Source organism: Chamaea fasciata, unplaced genomic scaffold (assembly GCF_029207755.1).
Source record: "Chamaea fasciata isolate MVZ Bird 193981 ecotype frontalis unplaced genomic scaffold, bChaFas1.0.hap1 SCAF_6, whole genome shotgun sequence".
NCBI lineage: Eukaryota > Metazoa > Chordata > Aves > Passeriformes > Sylviidae > Chamaea > Chamaea fasciata.
Window position 1 is genome coordinate 71,271,803 of NW_027094091.1, and position 17,619 is coordinate 71,289,421.

At 45.0% G+C, this 17,619-nt stretch overlaps 1 long non-coding RNA gene across 2 annotated transcripts in view; it reads right to left on the minus strand.

The window, feature by feature from the left end:
* Window positions 1–740: 740 nt before the first annotated feature.
* LOC136290441 (uncharacterized) overlaps window positions 741–17,619 on the minus strand; it is a 31,688-nt gene continuing 14,809 nt past the window's right edge. Inside the window, exons 6-12 of one of the 2 annotated variants that reach the window (XR_010721119.1) lie at window positions 16,534–16,653; window positions 15,219–15,357; window positions 13,988–14,113; window positions 8,365–8,477; window positions 6,957–7,114; window positions 2,786–6,194; window positions 741–1,563 (exon numbers count right to left, since the gene is read on the minus strand). This is a non-coding gene — a long non-coding RNA (uncharacterized lncRNA). The remainder of the gene's footprint in view (window positions 1,564–2,785; window positions 6,195–6,956; window positions 7,115–8,364; window positions 8,478–13,987; window positions 14,114–15,218; window positions 15,358–16,533; window positions 16,654–17,619) is intronic. The other variant, XR_010721120.1, reaches the window with a different exon arrangement.

Below are 17,619 nucleotides of genomic sequence, written 5' to 3' on the forward strand. Positions count from 1 at the left end.
TGGCTCCCTCCTTTCCAAGTGATGAGGGTGGCCTAAAGCCTGTCCCAATGCCTTCTGCTGGAGCAGCTCCCTCACCACCACCTTCCGACCGGCGCTGACTCCAGAAGCTGGTGCCAGTCCCAGACGTGCCTGGACTCTGGCGGATTGTGGAGACCCATGGTGGAGCTGCTGCACCTGCCCCAGGGTTTGTTTTCTCCCCCTGGAGAAGTTCTCTCGCTGCTGCTGTCCCCCAGTGTGCGTGTCAGCGCTCGGAGAAGTTCATCCTTGAAGGTTCCCCAAAGAGAAGGAAGGATTTCTCCACGACTCACGCTCCTGGCAAGCACCTTGCTGCCCGAGCAGGGCAGTGTGTGTGCTCTCCCTGCCTGTGCTGCTGGAGCACTCTTAGCTGGGATGAATTTACTCCTCAGTGAACCAGAAAGATGTTGGCAGAATAACTGATTTGATAGCTCAGTGATTCTGTCATGCTCTTGCTATGCAGGAGACCAAAGGTTCTCTCTGGCCTAAAAAAGCATCACTCCTGACAGGCTAGGAGGCATTGCCGGCCACTTAACTCCTGCCTCTGGAAGCACCACAGGGGGAAAGAAATGAAAAATTAATGCCTTATTTTTTATCTTTCTGTGAGGGGCAAGGACAAAAATACAGGCTGAGCAAAACAGATGTTTTTATTTGTTTGCACTGGGAGGAAACGAGGAATGCTCTGATACGATTCAAGTTTCATCTCAGAATTTTAAAGAATACATTTTTCTTTTTTTTTTAATTTGAAGTAATCTTAATTAAGAATATGCCTTTAAAAGAATGCTTTTGAGGAGAGTGATTTCTTTCTAATGCACTTGTCCTGGTTATTTTGAGCTGAGTAATTTTTAATGAATTCTTAGCAAACAAAATATTCCATTATTTACACAGTTCTTCTTACAAGCAATTAGAGTCAGTAACACTCCATGAATAAGACTTTTTGCCACTGGCTTTCATGACACGGATTTGAAATATAAACATTACTAAAAAAAAAAAAAAAAGATATTTCAAGCCGTGAATTAAATGTTTCCTGGGGCTTGGAGCAGCCTGGTCTATGGAAGGTGTCCCTGCCCATGGCAGGAGTTCGGAATGAGATGAGCTTTGAGATCCCTTTCCAACCCAAACCCTTCTGCAATTCCATGATTCTATGACTTCTGGAAGTTTGAGCACCAGTCTTGAACGCTGTGTGCCTGGCTGACTCAGAAAGAATAAATGGTTCTCCTCCCAGAGTTCCCAGGGGTTTGGTAATTTTGGTTCAGCGGTGATAGGCTCTGGGCAACGTGTGCCTATCTCTCGCCTGGCAGGACTGATTTTAATCTCACCTTGCCACGTAAGCCCAAGAGAAAGACGTGCACGTGGAAAAAGCTGGCTGTGACAGCCTCAATATCATCAAGGTGAGGAGCTAAGTATGATCTTGGCTGACACACTCCACAGAGACTGCCAGGGCTGCAAAGGAAGCAGGAGAGCCCCCATTCGCGTGCCAGCGCTGAAATCGTGCCGAGTCTTCATTCTGGATGCTCCTGGTGCTTTGTGAACATTTCCAGGCATTTCCTAAAAACAAACGGGGGGGGGGAGGTAACTCCAAGTAATTTCATCTGCCACACGTCTTAGATTTGGATTATCCTTTCAATGAAGGAAGTTGGAGAAGGAAATGAATAACTGCACCCCCCTGCTTCCCATCCACAGGCATTCCCAGCACTGGAGAGGAAAAGGCTTTCCAGAGGGAGCAGTAACAGAGTTTAGCAGAACTGATGAAGAGGCAGGCTGGAATTTTATGGGGGAAAGAAGTCAGTGTGGAGATTTTAGAAGCAGGGGAACATGGTCAGGGGGATGAGGAAAGGGAAATATTTTAATGACAAAAGTTGGGACAGACTGAACTGAAGACAGAAGATTTGGTCAGAAAAGGGGAAGATCTTAAAGAAACTAGTGCATACGAGATACTGTTGACTGGGAAGAAGCTGAGTTTTGAGAAAACCACAACTGTGAGACTGTGGAGGCTTTAAACCTAAGCAGAGGAGAAATGCAGCAGCCGGCTTCATGACCCAGACAGCAGGGAGTGCTCATGGCAAGAATAAAACAGACGTAAGAATAAGGACGTGCACAACTTCCAAACCATGTCCCTAATCACCACGCCTACTTGTCTTTTAAATTTCTGCAGGGATAGTCACTCCAACTAACCTGTGCCAGGGCTGGACAACCTTTCCCATAAAATTTTTTTCCTAATATTCAACCTAAACCTCCTCTGGTGCACTTCTTCTTGTCCTATCTCTTGTCCCGCTGCTTTCATGGTCCCAAGGGCTGCTGTAGTGAGCTCCACCATTCTCAGTTTTCCAGGCACATTAAAGAGGATCCCATCAGATCTCTGCCTACATCCTCCCAAGACACACACAAAAGTGCAAAGTGTTCGTTTCTGGCTTACATTTGGGTCGGGTGAGTGAAATAAACACCATCTCCTCCAGCTGACAGAAGCTCCTTCTCCACCCTGATTTCTATCTAGAATTTTTTTTTTTTTAATTCCAAATTACAGGGAGGTCTTTCGATTTATTAAAAAGAAAAAAAAAAAACAAAACAACAACACCAGGTAGAATCCAGAGGAAACAAAAATATGGTGTTTCCTGGATAATATCCCTGCAGAGAAGCAGCTTCTCAGTTTCTTCATTAGAAAACCATTTGCCAGAGATCGACTAAGGTATGGCTGACACAGGAAATGAAATACGTATCAATCCAGCAGTAAATGGCAGCAGATATTAGTAGACAATAGACATGCACTCACCAACAAGAAGGCTTAGATTGCCTTATCTTGGGAAAAACAAGGGTCAGCAGGATACACAGGGGGATGTAGTAGATGTACCATCACTGCAGGCAGGCAGGCAATGCAAAGGGTGCAAAAAACACTATCACAGAGGAAAAAAAAATTATACCAGACACTGGAAAATATTATTCCCATATTTAAGTATCATTTAAAGGACAATTTCAAGTATTTTAAGGGTTTTAAAATGCAGTTAAAGATTTAAATGGGGTTTAAAGTGTTTTAGAAGTTTCTGAAGTACTGCAAAGGCGTAAGTTTCATACCGGCATAAATTCAGAACGACTGAGAATTAAGCAATCATAGGACCGTGGATTAATTTTGAACTCTGTCCTCCAGCGAGATGGGCGCCCAAGTTTTTTATTCTACGGGATGTATTCTGTAAGTTTGTATTCTGCGGGATCCCTTCAGCAGCACCACAACAGAAACACGGAAGAGCGTTACCATTCCAAGGAGCTGCTGGGTGCCTCCTCCTGCCCTCGCCAGTGAGGTTACAGCAGAGCAGTAACGACACAAACAAGCTGTACCACCCGTGAAAACGTGCACGGAGGAGAAAACTCCTTTCAGCTCGTGTGTAGGAGTAGGGAAGCATGCTGATGTTATTTTAGGAGAAGGTTCTTCTATTATTCGCCGCATGGCAATTCCAAAATATCCTAATGAAGAAAATAGTGTCTATATGTGTTTCTGCACACTGATACATAAATATATACACACACATATAAAATGGATAAGAGATTCTAGATCTCAGTTATTAGCTGGATACATGTGGGAGCCATCTGGACCACCCAATTTCCAGTCCTATTCCTTTCACCACTTGCTGAACCTAAATTATCACAGCTTTTTAGGCAGGCTGGCTGCAATTTCTGTGGTGCTGGGACATTGTGCATCCAGTCTCTGTGAGCCCTTTGGCTGCCTCCTCCGGGCACTTTGGTAATGAAGGAACTAAGTAGAGTTTTCTTTCATTGGAATAAAACATTCCTAATCTATCACGCTGCATCAGTCAGGGGGTTTATCATCACCCAGACAATGTAAAGTGACGAGCAGGGGGGGAAAATAACTCAGCAGAGCTGAGTGTCTGTGCCCAGCTTCCTGAAATGTGAGAGGTGGCTCAACTCTGGAGGCACATCCCACGCAGCCCCCTGCACAAAGGCGAGGATGTATGTTTGCAAACAGACAGATGAAATGTTCTTTGGGTGGTTTGTGGGCTCCTTCTGGAGTGACAGCCTTGATCTCCCCCAGCACCGAATGATTATGGATAACACTGATCAAAGAGCTGGCACAGAGCTGGCACAGTGCTGATCAGGAATTTTCACTTCTGTGTCTATTACGACACACAGGCAAGCACAAACCTCTGAAGGGATCCTTCTTGCAGGCTCTGAATGCGGCTGCGTTTGGTGGATCCAGAGGAGAAGCACCTCGCAAGCAGGGGACAGTAGCCGGGTTTCACTAGGAGGAGCAGCTCCCAGGGCTGCAAATGGCATCAGTGATGCCAAGCCATCGGAGTAACTGGGAACTGAGTCACTCCAAAGGGCCACCCCGGATAAAAGCTTCCCTCCTAATGCACGGCAATCTTCTCTCCTTCGGTATAGCAGGGAACAAAATGTCATCTCCACCTGTTTCTCTCCTTTTTTTTTTTTTTTTTTAAATTTTTTTGTAAGTTACTTTAAAAATGTCAAACTGTATGGGTTATCTATTGTCATTTCCAAGAGCAGAACTTCGTGCCTCATCCTAGCGCATGGTTTGTACCAGAGCATGTCACACAGGTACTTTCTGGTCCTTCTTTCTCCTTACAATATGTTCTGTCTGTGCTCATTCAAGCCACAGGTTTGTTTTGTTTTTTTTTTTTTAAATTAAAGCAGTAGTTTCTGAGCCTTCACAAGCTGCAGAAACAGGTCGCTTGGAGGATTTTTGTCACTATTTGCAGGGCAGGTATTAGAAAAAGTTACTTTAAAGTACCCCTTTGAACAGCAGATCTGTGGAATGATTTGCTTCCAGCTCACTTCTGCTGGAAGTCAGAGAAACAAATTGATTTTTCCCCCCCCCCCTTTTAAATTCAGTTTGAGTTTTGAAACATCGGTAATTATTCAGCCTTTATTCCATGTCGCGCACTGCTGACCCTGGATTTGTTTGGGGCTTTTCCTGTTGTTTTTAGCAAACAGAAGGTGTCAAACCCAAACCAGGTTTCATAACAAGGCCATTACATAACTGCCCAATTAGCAGCTCGTTCAGTGCTATTAATAGCAGCTCCACATCCAACTCGCTTGGTGTAGTGCTACAACAACTGGCAAGAGGAGCCTTCTCATTAGCCATTCATTCTCAGAGGAGAATAAATGAACTTGGTGGAGATTTATGAGATGCGGAGGAACGTGCTGTTCATTAGCTGCCAGCCTGCTGCCTCTTCACTGCTCGGCTTTTCCTGCCTCCCAGGAGATGTTCAGCCCTGAGAACCACACCTTGAAGCCCGTGTGGACATCTTGTGTCAAAGCCAGGAACCCCCTGCAGTCTTTTTCGTTGGAACAGCGTCTGTAATTTGGCGTTAGCTTTCATTGACTGACACGCTGGAATTAATTCTCTGGTGACAGTGATGTTTCACCCCGCAGCTGGCTGCCCTGCTCCTCCATTTCAGCTGTTTCGGGCTGTGACCACTCAAGCACAGACAAATACCCAGAGCAATCTGAACAGTCTTTTGAAAGATTTTTTTTTTTTTTTCCCCCCTGGAGTTTTGATCATTTTAAGCCACTTGAGCTGCTGACCACACAATCTGATCCAGAACTTCTTGTAACTTTCTGCACAATACTTTTTCTTTTTTACTTCCAAAGAGAGATCAGATCTGATTTCTATTTCTAAAATAGGTTACTTGAAGTGTTGCAGCATGTGAGCTGGTTTGATCTTACATTCCCCTGTTCCGGAACTCCAGCCTGGAAATAAAGAATTCGTGAAGAGATTTTCCATGGCCTGATGACAACCTGACATTCTTTACCACAGTGACTTCCTTTCATACTGGATCTCTCATCTGATAAAAACACGGGTCAAATCTCTCCCTATATATATCTACACGTGTTTCTGAAATAATTTCTTCTCCTGAGGTTCTCTTCTCCTTGGGTACCTCCACTGCTCCTGAATTCCAGACTGGTTAAGGTCTTACCTCTCTTGCCTGTGTCATGCTTCCCATCAGCTGCTGTCTGTGGGGATACCAGAGCCTCTTGCCCTCCTTTCCCCTAGGCAGAATTAAGGATTTACTTACACTGGTACAAAATGAGCTGCATAATAAAGGGTCTGACTGAACGTTGATTCGGGTTTCTGTCCCTGCGTTGCTTCCTCGTTGACGTGGCTGTTCTTCAGCCCTCTGTACTTGTCCTGCAGTTGTATGTCCTCCCTGGGGAAAAGGAAAAAGAAGAAACAAGAGGAGAGAGATTTCCAGAGTCACCTACATGGGTCAGCTAAAGCAGAAAAAGAACAAGCACCATTCTTTCATGGGTTTGTGGAATCACACACTGTAAATCCCCAGCCATGGTTTTCCTTTGGTTTGTCAGTTCATTTCTTCCTCCTGTCCATGTTCTCACTTTTCTCTCCTGCCACAGACTGTTCAATCATCAATGTAGAATATAAAACTGAGATGCAAAAACATAAAGTGTAAAGACTTTTTTTTTCTGTCCCTGCGTAATCTCTGGTGTTCTGTGTAAGTGTAATAATAAATATTTTTATTTTCTTTATTAGCATCTTGTGACAATATACTGATTATTTTTTTTATGTTCACATATTAAGCGTCCATTTCAGTGAGATTCATTATATATTTTGTCCTTTCTTACACATTTTTATACCTGCAGGATACACAAAGAGCCCCACACTGCTCATGGACAATGATGGTGCTACTCACAATCCAGCTGGTCTCTCCACCTTTTCCATTTGTGGCTAATTCAGCATGAATTAAGTCTAGGGTTGCTAGTGGGAAAGTGGAGGAAAAAAAATTATTGGACTTGAGATCCCAGCACTTTTTATTCTTTCCCACTGAAAGGAAGTCTGTTCTTTAATACTGCAGCGTGTGAGAATGCACAAGCGTGCAAATGGTGAGCTGGAAAACTGGCATTGCCGTGAAGGGAATGCTGCATTTGGGTTTGTAAAGGTGACCAAAGCTTACCTGTGGCACAAAATTACATCTCTGCTTTCCTCCAGAACAGAACTAAACGCTGCTCCAGGGCCTGAATTCTTGCCCACTGTATTTCTGTGTGCTTGATTTCAGAACTAGGTAGAAAACAGCAATCGAATTTTCTTTCTGAAAACTCTCAAAGATATTGGCTTGGTTTTGACAAATTTTATAGAAAAACAGGGAAAAACAAAAAAAAAACTAAGTTAAAATCAAAGGAAGATTTGAATAATAGTCTTCCAAAACTCAGTAAGACATTCAGAACTGGAACAGGCTGAACATCTCTGAATCCTGTCTGAGCTTCAAAAGAGACATTGCAGGGATTGCATTAAATTAGGCTGCTGTTCTCCCACTTTGCTGAAAAAAAACCGAGTGTCCTTTCTGCATAGAATAACTGGGTAGGATAAGCTCTAAGAATGGCTGGCAAAGGACTTGGCACAGAAAAGCAGGCTTCACTTCCAACTCCACGAACCAGCTCACCTTTGGTGTGGATCTGTCGAGCGAAAGCCTGACAGAAAAACGACCGTGACCTATTTTGTTTCATAGCAAACGTGGCCCTTTTGCTCAGATAATGATTCCCGTATTTCCTGAGTGCTCAAAGCTACTTACATGGGAGAAGATTGCTTGGTAAGTAAGGATTTGTAGGATCCAACAAGCCTAAGAGCATAAGAAACACGGGGCGGTGTCAAACCGCCGGCCCCTCCAGCCCCGCTCTCTCCCAGCAGAAGAAAATGCCAAGAGGGAAGGAATTGTTCCCTGGGAGGTGGGCACGCCCTGGCACAGGGTGCCCAGAGAAGCTGCGGCTTCCCCTGGATCCCTGGAAGTGTCCAAGGCCGGGCTGGATGGGGCTCGGAGCAGCCCGCTCTATGCAAGGTGTCCCTGCACATGGCAAGGGGAGGGGACAAGCTGAGCTGTCCCTCCAGCCCCAAGCAGCCCGTGATTCCAAGTGATTCCATGTGCACAGAAAGGCTCGGCTTGCCCTCCCCACCCAAAGTCCTCCCTGCACAGTGGGCTGTGTGCCAGACCCCACTGCTGGGCTCCTCAGTGAGGCTGCAGGTGCTGGGCTGCTCCTCGGCCCCACCCTCGCTGCCTTTCCGGGACTCCTGACTCTGGCTTCGTGTGTTCTGTACACAGCACCAATACAATTCAGACGCAATTTAAAAAAAAAAAATATATATATATATATCAAACCGTTCGAGCAGCTTTTCATCTGACAAACCTCTAAGTGAAGGATTAATGTGCCCTGGGAGATTCAGAGAGATAAAAGCTTTGTGTTTAGTCCAACAGCCCTGCCAAAGGGTTCAGAAAGCTGCTTCCCAAGTGTTAAAGTACAGCCCTCATCTGCATTTGTAATTTAGCATCCCTGGAAGTATAAACAGCAATAGCTCGTGCATAAACTCACCCATCATCGGCAGAAAAATGAGTTCATCCATGATGTAAGATTTCTTCTTTACTTCACGTCGGGGAGACAGGATTCTGGTTGTATTGTTCCTCTCATCACCTTCCCAATCTCAGCTGAAAGATAAGAAGACATCTACTTGACCTTGAAACCTCTGATTTGAGGAAAAGGTGTTTTCTAGATGATTAAAGTGAAGTTGTTCTCTGCAGTTCTCTGCTCCACCTGCAGTCAAGGTTTACTCATTTCTTTTCAAAGCAAAAAAAAAAAAAAAAAAAAAGATTGAAACTATTAAAATCATCATGTACCAATAATGCACCGGAATTTTACCAATTATGCCCATTTTGAGGAGCCCCTAGAAATATTACAGGTTTCTGGGGTGCAAAAGATACGTGGTTGAGACACTTGCTCACAGGGTGTTTTTCTTAACGAGTAGGGTTGAGTATGAGTCCCCAACATTTTCCCTCAGTAGAGCACATGGGCTCTGCCTTTCAGACTCTCTTTATTTTTTTTAAGGTCGATGGATGTGTTTAATAACTAAACTACCGGTAATGGAAATTATCTTCTGTGTCTCTAAAAAAGGAAAGCGCATGCTTTTCTACAAATTATTTATAAGCAAATGCCACAGTGGAAGTTGTGGGCATTATGAATAATGCCTGTCAGTTGAAATCTTTCTCCGGTTGAAAATTTAGGTTACACTGAGCTAAGTGAATGGGATAACAAGGAACCAGGGAGATCCGAGGGAGAAGTACCTTCCCGTGTGCACAACGGCTGAGCATTGTGCAAACTGCTCAAGAAATGGATGTTTATCTTCAGACGCTCCCGAGGAGTGAGCAGCTGCTCCTCTCGGAGGCGTTTTCAGTGCGCTGGCCCAGCTCAGAGCGGAGCAGTGGGCTGCTGTTCGCAGGGGGACAGGCACAGACACCTCCTGAAGCTCTGCGCCGGCCCTGACAGCGTTCCCATGCTGCCAGCAGGTAACGGGTTCACCCCAAGGAGCTGCTGGTTTTGGGGAGCCCGGGCCTGGCATTAATTGCTGGCTTTCCAGCACAGGCCTTCTGGAGAGGTTACCTGAGAGCTTGGCAGCTACGTGGATATCATTAAAACTGAAGAGGCCAGTTAGGAAACAGCAAAAGGGAATGAAAGGGCTCCCGCAGGAGGTCCTGGATCAGAGGAAATGTCTTTGCTCGCTGTCCCATCTTTAATTCATATACAAATACGTGTGCCTAACTGAGCATTTGCTAGCTCACCTCTTTTTAAACAAGATTGAGTGGAACAGGAAGGGATTTGAATCTATGAAATTGCAACGTGAATGACAGCATCGGAGGCAAGAGAAAAATCTCAGCAAGGAATTTGTGAGCTACTTGGTTTTGTTTCCCGTTTAATCACTTGATTCCTTTGCAGGTCAGCCTGCCCACAGGCCTTGTCCTTGTTGTGGGCATACAGGAATGGAACATTTGGGACCAGAAGGATGTTTCTGGCCCATACCAGCCATCTATAATATGGGCAGCTTCCCCTCTGGCCTTCCTCTGCTAATCAGATTAAAATTCTACTCCAAGCCAATACAACATTGTCAGTTAGAAAACTTTGCCTCACGGCCAGCCCACACAGCCCCATTTTCAGCTTGGAGCCATTCGTTCAGCTCCAGTGTTATCCTTTAATTTCCATTAAGCTTGTCCCCAAATGCTGTTAATGCCATTTCTGTGTTCAGAGTGCAGCTGCATCCTCTCTCAGTCATTGGGTTCGGGCTCTGATCAGAAGGCAGGTTTTTCTTTTCCCTGTCATCCTTGAATGGCTGTTCAGAGCTGTTCAGATCAGGCTGTTCCATCCCCTGGCAGATTGGATTTTCTCTTTTTTTTTTTTTTAAATATGGTAAAGCCAAATTCTACGCATTCGTTAAAATTACATGTCTAAATCTGATTATAATTATTATTTGGGGGACATCTCATCAGCCCTTCTCTGTGCCTGCTTAAAATAGAAAAAAAAATATATACTGCATCTACTGTGATAAATTCTGGCACCACTAGTCCCATTTAACCATCATCTGAGTAAGACAAAGTCAAGCTCATCTCTAAATAGTTGTTTCCAAGTGACAAGGAAACTAAATGCTCAGACACCCAACCAGAGACGGCCAAGATTTCACTGGGATTTTATCCAAGAGAGGAGACTCCCTCCCTCTCCATGAGAGAAAAGAGAAAGTTTGGGTTGGAACATCAGTTGAGCAGAGTTATTTTTGACTCATCAGCATTCTTCCTCTTACCTGGGTTCATTTGTAAACAGTGGTAGAAACAATTTGTTTCTGTGGGAAGCGGTTGTTTTTCTGTCCCTTACTGTGTTTAAAATAAACGCATTCCACAGAGCGTGTTTTGCACTAGCCAGCTTGCAGCCCACTCCGCTCCATACCTACACTGACAGGCATCAGACTGATCTCTATCATAGTGCTCTATTTCCAAACGAATCATTTCTTAAAAGCGGGCTCAAGATCCTCTGTGCAGCTCATGAAGACCCCAAATCCCATTTTTTCCCTGCCTTTGGCAGCGCATTACTGTGCTTCCAGGGGAGATCTAAACGAGTTACCACATCTGATTTTGCAGTGATAGCTGTCCAGGGATTTACAACCTTCGCTGTCTTCTTGTTACAAAGGGACCAGCCAAACATGAGCTTTTGTTTCAGGAAAAACAATTAGCCACGCACAGTGGAATCACAGATCATTGCTATTTTGGAACTTCTCCGAAGTTTTGGCAGGGTTGCTCCGGAGACCTACATAACCTCTCCCGACAGCCGGCACCCCGTTAATATCAGGGTCAAGAACAATCTCTGCTTATAATTGTCCAAAGGAATTTGTTCCTGGTTCCTTTCATGATGTCACTGGCGTTGTGAAAAATAATTGCTGAGGTTAAAATGTCTCTCGGTGACCCGTCTTGCAGTGAAATTGCTGTGTAATTGCTTACTCACAGTCAGCACAACCCTCCCAGGGCTGGTATCTGTGACCTGCCCACTGCCCGATTGCAACTATCGGTCTGGGAGGTTGGATGGTTAAGGGAAGATTAAGATAAATTCCCTGCATTGATCTCAGACTGGGAGGAGAAATACCACTTCTTCATTTGGAGACGGATCAGCGGAAATCATTTTCAAATGTTACTGACTATTCAGGAGGTGAAAACAATCGTTAGCTCCTTGCATTTTCTTAGTTAAAATGAACATAATCGTTCAGAAGTAACTCCCAAACTACCAACAAATTTCCTTTCCCCAAAAAGGTATTGAATGTGATCAATGTGCTCATACTGGGGAACAAATAAATGGTAGAAAATTAGATAACTGTGCCTATCAACGGGCGAGTGGCAGTTCTGAAGGCAGTGAAGAGATGCACAAGCCCAGTCTGCTTCCCTGGCTTGCTTTCAGGATCTGAATAGAAATCCTCCCTGTTCCACAGGAAAAGAGGAAATCCATAAGTGCCCCACTGGCCGTGTAAAAAGTTTTAAGGCATCTTGGATAGTTCTCATGCTGTGCTGAGCCAAGGGTACACTGGTAAGGAGACCCTTGAACCGACACAGAGTGGAAAAGAAGGAACAGGAAAGAGGAGGCAAAAATCACTTAGCGGGAGTCAAGATGGTAAGAGAAACATCAAGGAGCTGCCTAGCAAAAGGCAAGATGTAATTTAAGTCTATTGCAGCGGATAAATAAAAACATTTGGAATTTTATATTGGTTAGCCTGTATCCATCTGAGCTCCTTGCATCTGGTGGCGTTTGGGGGTTGGTTTGGTTGGTTTTGTTCTTTATAAATTAGTTGTTAAATCACTTCTTGGAGCCAGAAGCAAATGGGTAGAAGGGAAGTAATATCAGTTAATACAACAAACGTGGGTAATGATGACGACAACAGACTGGACACTCACTGTCTTGGACAAAGCCCTACAAACCGAAGCACAAAGAGGAGTTGTCCCTCAGTTTCTTCGACAAGAACATCCTTGAGCACGAAGAGGAGGACCAAATAAACTACCTGCAGTTTGATGGCAGCCTCAGGCCTCTACTGCTGAAACAGCCTCAGGATTTCTACAAATTACAGAAGAGTCCCCAAACACAAGAAGCCATTTCCAGCACTAAATGAACAGTATATTTTAGTTGCTGTTTAAGAGACAGTTCCACAAGCCAAAACCAATTTTAAGGAACACGAGGCGTGAGAGAAGACAGAATTAAACTGAAGGAAGTGACAATTGAGAACTTAATAAAAACACTTGGAGTAGATGCCCCCCCAAAACCACAAGCCTGGGCTAAAAAAAGAGAACTGCAGGTTAAAAAGCAGCCTGGCTTTGAAGGAAATGAAAGCCGAAGTACAGCGAGATAAATTTTGCTGTTTTCATTTCCTTGCTCGGTTCAACAGCATTCCCTTCATTCCCAGCCACGGGCTAAGAGAAGAAGGAAAAGGTGATAGCAGTGACCATAAATGAAAACTTGCGCTTTAAAGAACGGGAAGCAAAAGGCATGAAAAGATTCATTAGGCAAGCAGAGCTGAAACACCGAGAGCTTTTCAAATGCACCTTTGGTCCCCACGCTGTCCGTGGCAGCTTTGGAGCAGTTTAGGGAGCATCACCCACAGCACACCAGAAGCGCTTTGTTTCAGGAGTTTTGTGTTTGGCAAGATGCGAAGTTGTAAAATGTCAAGGGCAGGTTGTACGTGAAAAAGCAAAGGACAGCTGCCTTCCTCTACCGAAAAGTAGAAAATGAAAATGACATTTTGAAAATAGAGGAGTACGGACAATTTCAGTAAATGCAGCTGTTGGAGAAAAAGGCCCAGGGCCTGTTTCGAGCTTATCAATGCCAATGATGGCTTTGAGAGTCTGACAATTGGGTAAAGATCCTTCTTTTCTGGGTGAAATATTACAGTGATGCCACAGGGTGACCTTCAAAGATGTTGTCTCCAGAAAGAGCTGTAAAGGACCTTCTGGTCTGCCAGTCTCAAGGACGGGTTTAGCAAGAGCGCACGGCATGCAGGGCTTGGCCCAGGCTCCTTCCGCTTGCCTGGGTCAATTCCACATAAATTAAATCGTGCTCCCGTGTTCTCCTTGTCTCCTCTCACAGCCTTTCATCGAGCAGGCATTTAAAATAGGCATTTCCTTCCTCCATCACCTGCTAAGGTTGTCAGCCCAAGGTGAGGGCGGGTTCAGAGAAAGAAAAGCACGGAGCGGGATCCCAAGGCTGCCCACTGCTCCGCAACCTGACGCTTTATTTCAGCACCTCCTCTGGGGTCCCACTCTTTCAGAGCTTTACATTTCTTGCCAGCTCGGAGGCTCCAGTTTCAACATTTTCTTTACGGTAACTCCTGGCTGTACCAAGCCAAAAGTACATATTTTTCAGCATAGATAAATCCCTTTCCCTCACATCTGAGAATAAGACAAATACACGAGCATTCGCTACGTCTTACGACCAGCATGGACAGAAACAAGGCAGCCAAGGCAATAAATTCTATGAGAAAGGCTTCTCCCAGGTGACCAGCAGGAAGTAAATGAATAAAGGTACATGTGTTAGGCGAGGCAGAGTCCAGAGCAAGACATGTGTAGAAGGGAGGGAGAGAATAAATCTTTCCCTCATTCTCAGTGGAACTGTATTAATCTTGCCTCAATTAGGCTTTTCTTACCTATTCCTTTTCTCCAGTGGGCAAGCCAATAAAATCCGTAGGAAGGATGGGAAGAGGAGAGCCACAGCTGAGGCAGGACGTTCCCTTTGGATGTCTGGAGAAGAGCCACCTTCCATTTTCACTCCCCTGGGGAACAGAGCGTATCTCATGTACAGTAACAGAAAGACACAGTCGCCTCTTATGGCCAGGGTGCCTGCTGCACTCCTACACACAGAGAAATTCCTGTGCCTTAGGTGTGTGGGGAGTGGGGATTTGGAGGGGACCTTCACAGCATAACCTTCGGACGCGACCATGCTGAGGCATCTTAATCACCTCCTGCAGGCAACCGCCACGGCGTGCAGAAACAGACACAGAAATTATTCACAGCTTTCTTACCCAAAGGCTGCTCACAGTTGTTGAAAGCACAATCTGCTGCAGTCAGCGAGATCTACCTCCTCTATTTCTGCCCCCCAGAAAGAGTTCTGATCTCTTCGTCTGCCTATCCACTGTCTTCCGATGTACCACAGCACCACAGATGCCTATAACCAGCCCTGTATTAATACAACACTCCCACCAGGCAGGACACTTTCCTTCCTCATCATCACCCTCCACATCCCCAGGGGAAGCCTACCCGTCCCCAGCCCTGAGTGACCCCACACCAGCTATTCCCTTTTGCTTTGCCTTTCCCACAGCCCTTCCTCATCGCAGCTCTGTGGTGGTCCCAGATTTCCCTTCCCTTCTCACTGCCCTGCCCCTGCATGGCAAACCCCCTTGCCAGGCACACCCCCAGGAGCCAGCATTCTGCACGTGTCCAGCCTTGACTCAGAGCCCGAGTTCTCCGAGCTCTCCGTGTTTTCCCGGTGCCCAGCACCACCGGGAGCTCTCGGGTGACCTTCCCGTGCTCCTTTCCCCGTCCCTTGCTTACATAACCTCTATGACTCATTCGTATGAAGTCGCCCGGAACGTGGAACATCTGGGCCTGTTTTGGATTCTCTCCTTCCTCTGCGAAGTTGTCAAGTCAGCTTTGGGATATTTTGTCTGAACTTGATCCTTGTGAGGTTGATGTAATTGGGATGGAAAATCCTTTCCAATTCCGTCTTTTGGGGGATAATCCCGCGTTGCTGTATGCTGTTTCCTCACTGGATGTTTGTGTAAAGAGAACCCTTTTCTTCCTCCCGTCTTCCATGTAGTTTTGGAACAGATAATCCCTGGGTCATTAACACTTTCTGTGGCCCTGGTGAGCTCCTCTTACCTTGTATTCCTCAGTAATTTTTTCCCCCGTGTATATTCCCTTGAAAGGTTCCTCCATCTGTTTGGTATTTGAATGCTTGGATGAGGCTCTGTTTCTTGGGGGACGTGGCCCTTTCCACACGGGGCATTTTCTGTTTCGCCTTTAAAAATGCACCATATTTGTAAATTTGTGGGTAATGATTTATAGCCCAACTGCTCCTCATTCTCTCATTACTAGTCAAAAAAGGACTTCTTCCAAATGTCAGATAACAGATGGTGAAGAGAAATTTACTTCCTAGTTCTTCCTAGACTAACATTTGAGGTAGCATGGAAAAAAGGGAGGAAAGGGCAGAGCTGGACACAGATTCTAAACAAATTTGGTTTTAATCAGCATTTAAAACCTTCTCCTATTTTGGTCAAAATTTCTTACTTTCAAATCTGACTCGTAATCGATCAACTATTTGCTACTTTATAAAGTTAATCCGGTTTTGTTTTAAAGATGAAGTGATGTCACGACACAGTCTCTAAGTTTTAATAGCAGTAAAAAAACCCAAACAAGCTACATCGTAACAAATGTATTTATGTTTTTCTTAGCGACAAATATCTGTTAATACAATTGAAGCAAAGTGGAGATAAACAGCTGAAAAATGACTGTGGGATATTCTTCCTAACCCAGGATTCGATGTAAACTCTAGAAACTTTAATCTTCAACATTGAATCACGTAAAAGGCAGATAGTACTTATATTATAGCTACACTAAAGAACATATATATTTTTGTCCATTTTAGATTATTGCATGGCTGGGGATTCTTACCCACTGTGAAATCTTTATGACCAGCTTCACAATTTAACAAGATCTCTTTTGATCTTCTTAGGAATTTTATTTCAATATATACTGGGTAATTGTTAGCTGTTGGCCATTTATTAATTTTCTTGGTCTTGAAATTAGCTATGTATTTTTAGGGGAATTGAAGTAATTAATTATGATATTACCCACAACAGCCTGATCACGCAGTGGAAGGTGTCTTAATGTACATATCTTTCCATCACAGAAAAAAAATAAAAAATTGTACGTAGACAAAAAGAAGAAGAAAGTTCTGAAGAGTCTTATCTAAGAAATGCACATTACTGCCATGTAAGGAGCCACAAGATTCCAAGAGTACCTGAAATTCCCTGGACAGCTGAGAACCAAGGCTGGCTTGATTATTCATCTGCCTTTTACCGAGTTGTTGTGTTTAGGGAATGAGGAAAATGTTTGATTTGGAGCTGGTGCTGGAGACTTTAGCGCGTGTTCTCATTTTTACAGCAAAACTCTCTTTTGACTTCGAGGCACCCACCTTTTGCCTGTTTCCAGTGCACATCCCTCAGGAGGACAGAAAATGTTTTGTCCCATTTTCGGGCAAACCATGGCAGTATCTCCTCCCCACTAGTGTCAATGTCAATCCTTTCTTTGCTACCTGGACGGGAAAGATTTAAACTTCGTTAAAGTAATTTAAACAACAGCAGCAATTTTTCATCTTTGCCAGCTGCCTCAGCCCAAGAGTCTCTTGTTTTCCACCTGACCCTTGTGCTCTCCATGCATCCCTCTCCAAGGCAGCAGATGCTGAGCCCGTGTCAGCCCTCCAGGAACAAAGCCGTGGAGGTCCTCCTCAAAACCTCAGCCAGCACCATTCCCCCCCGGAAACCTTAATGACTTTGCTCAGCAATCCAAACGCAAACGAGGCCCCTCACAAAGAGCAGTTGCAGTTTACTCATCCTTGCTCAACCTCAGCCTCCTGCGGGCACGGCAGAGCTCTTTAAAATCCATCTATTCCATGGGTGGTGCTCGTGGCACCTCCTTGACACAGAAGAAAGGCTCTGGAGGAAAATCCAGCCCTGAACAACCACTTGATGTGATCATCTTCTACAGAAAGGGAATGATCCCCTGTCCGACTGAAGGCCGGCAAAAATAGCAGGACTGAATAAAGCAAGCGAAACTGCTGCGAAATCCACGGCCTGAATGGTCTGTGCGCTGCTCTTGGGGAGTTCAGTTCCTAGCATTTGGCACATAACTGTGGAAGAGTCGTGGTGGCGTGTGCTTGGTCAGTGTTTATGAGCTGGGGCAAAGCTGAAGGTGCGGTAGAAAGCAGTGGGTAAATAAAGAGGTACAAGTTGGTTTTGTTGGTTTGGTTTGTCGGGGCTCTTTCTGCTGCAGACTCGGGTTTTAGAGCCGGTCCTGTGCAGGGCGAGAACCCAAGTCCCAATTTCTGTGTTTGTTACCAACACAGCAAATGCTGCTCACCGCACCCTGAGTGGTGAAACAGCAAAAACCGTGGAATGGCAAAATCATTAAGGCTGGAAAAGACCTTCAACACCATCGAGTCCAGCTTTGACCGAGCACAACCATGGCCAAGAAGCACTGAATCAACGGCATATTCTGAAGG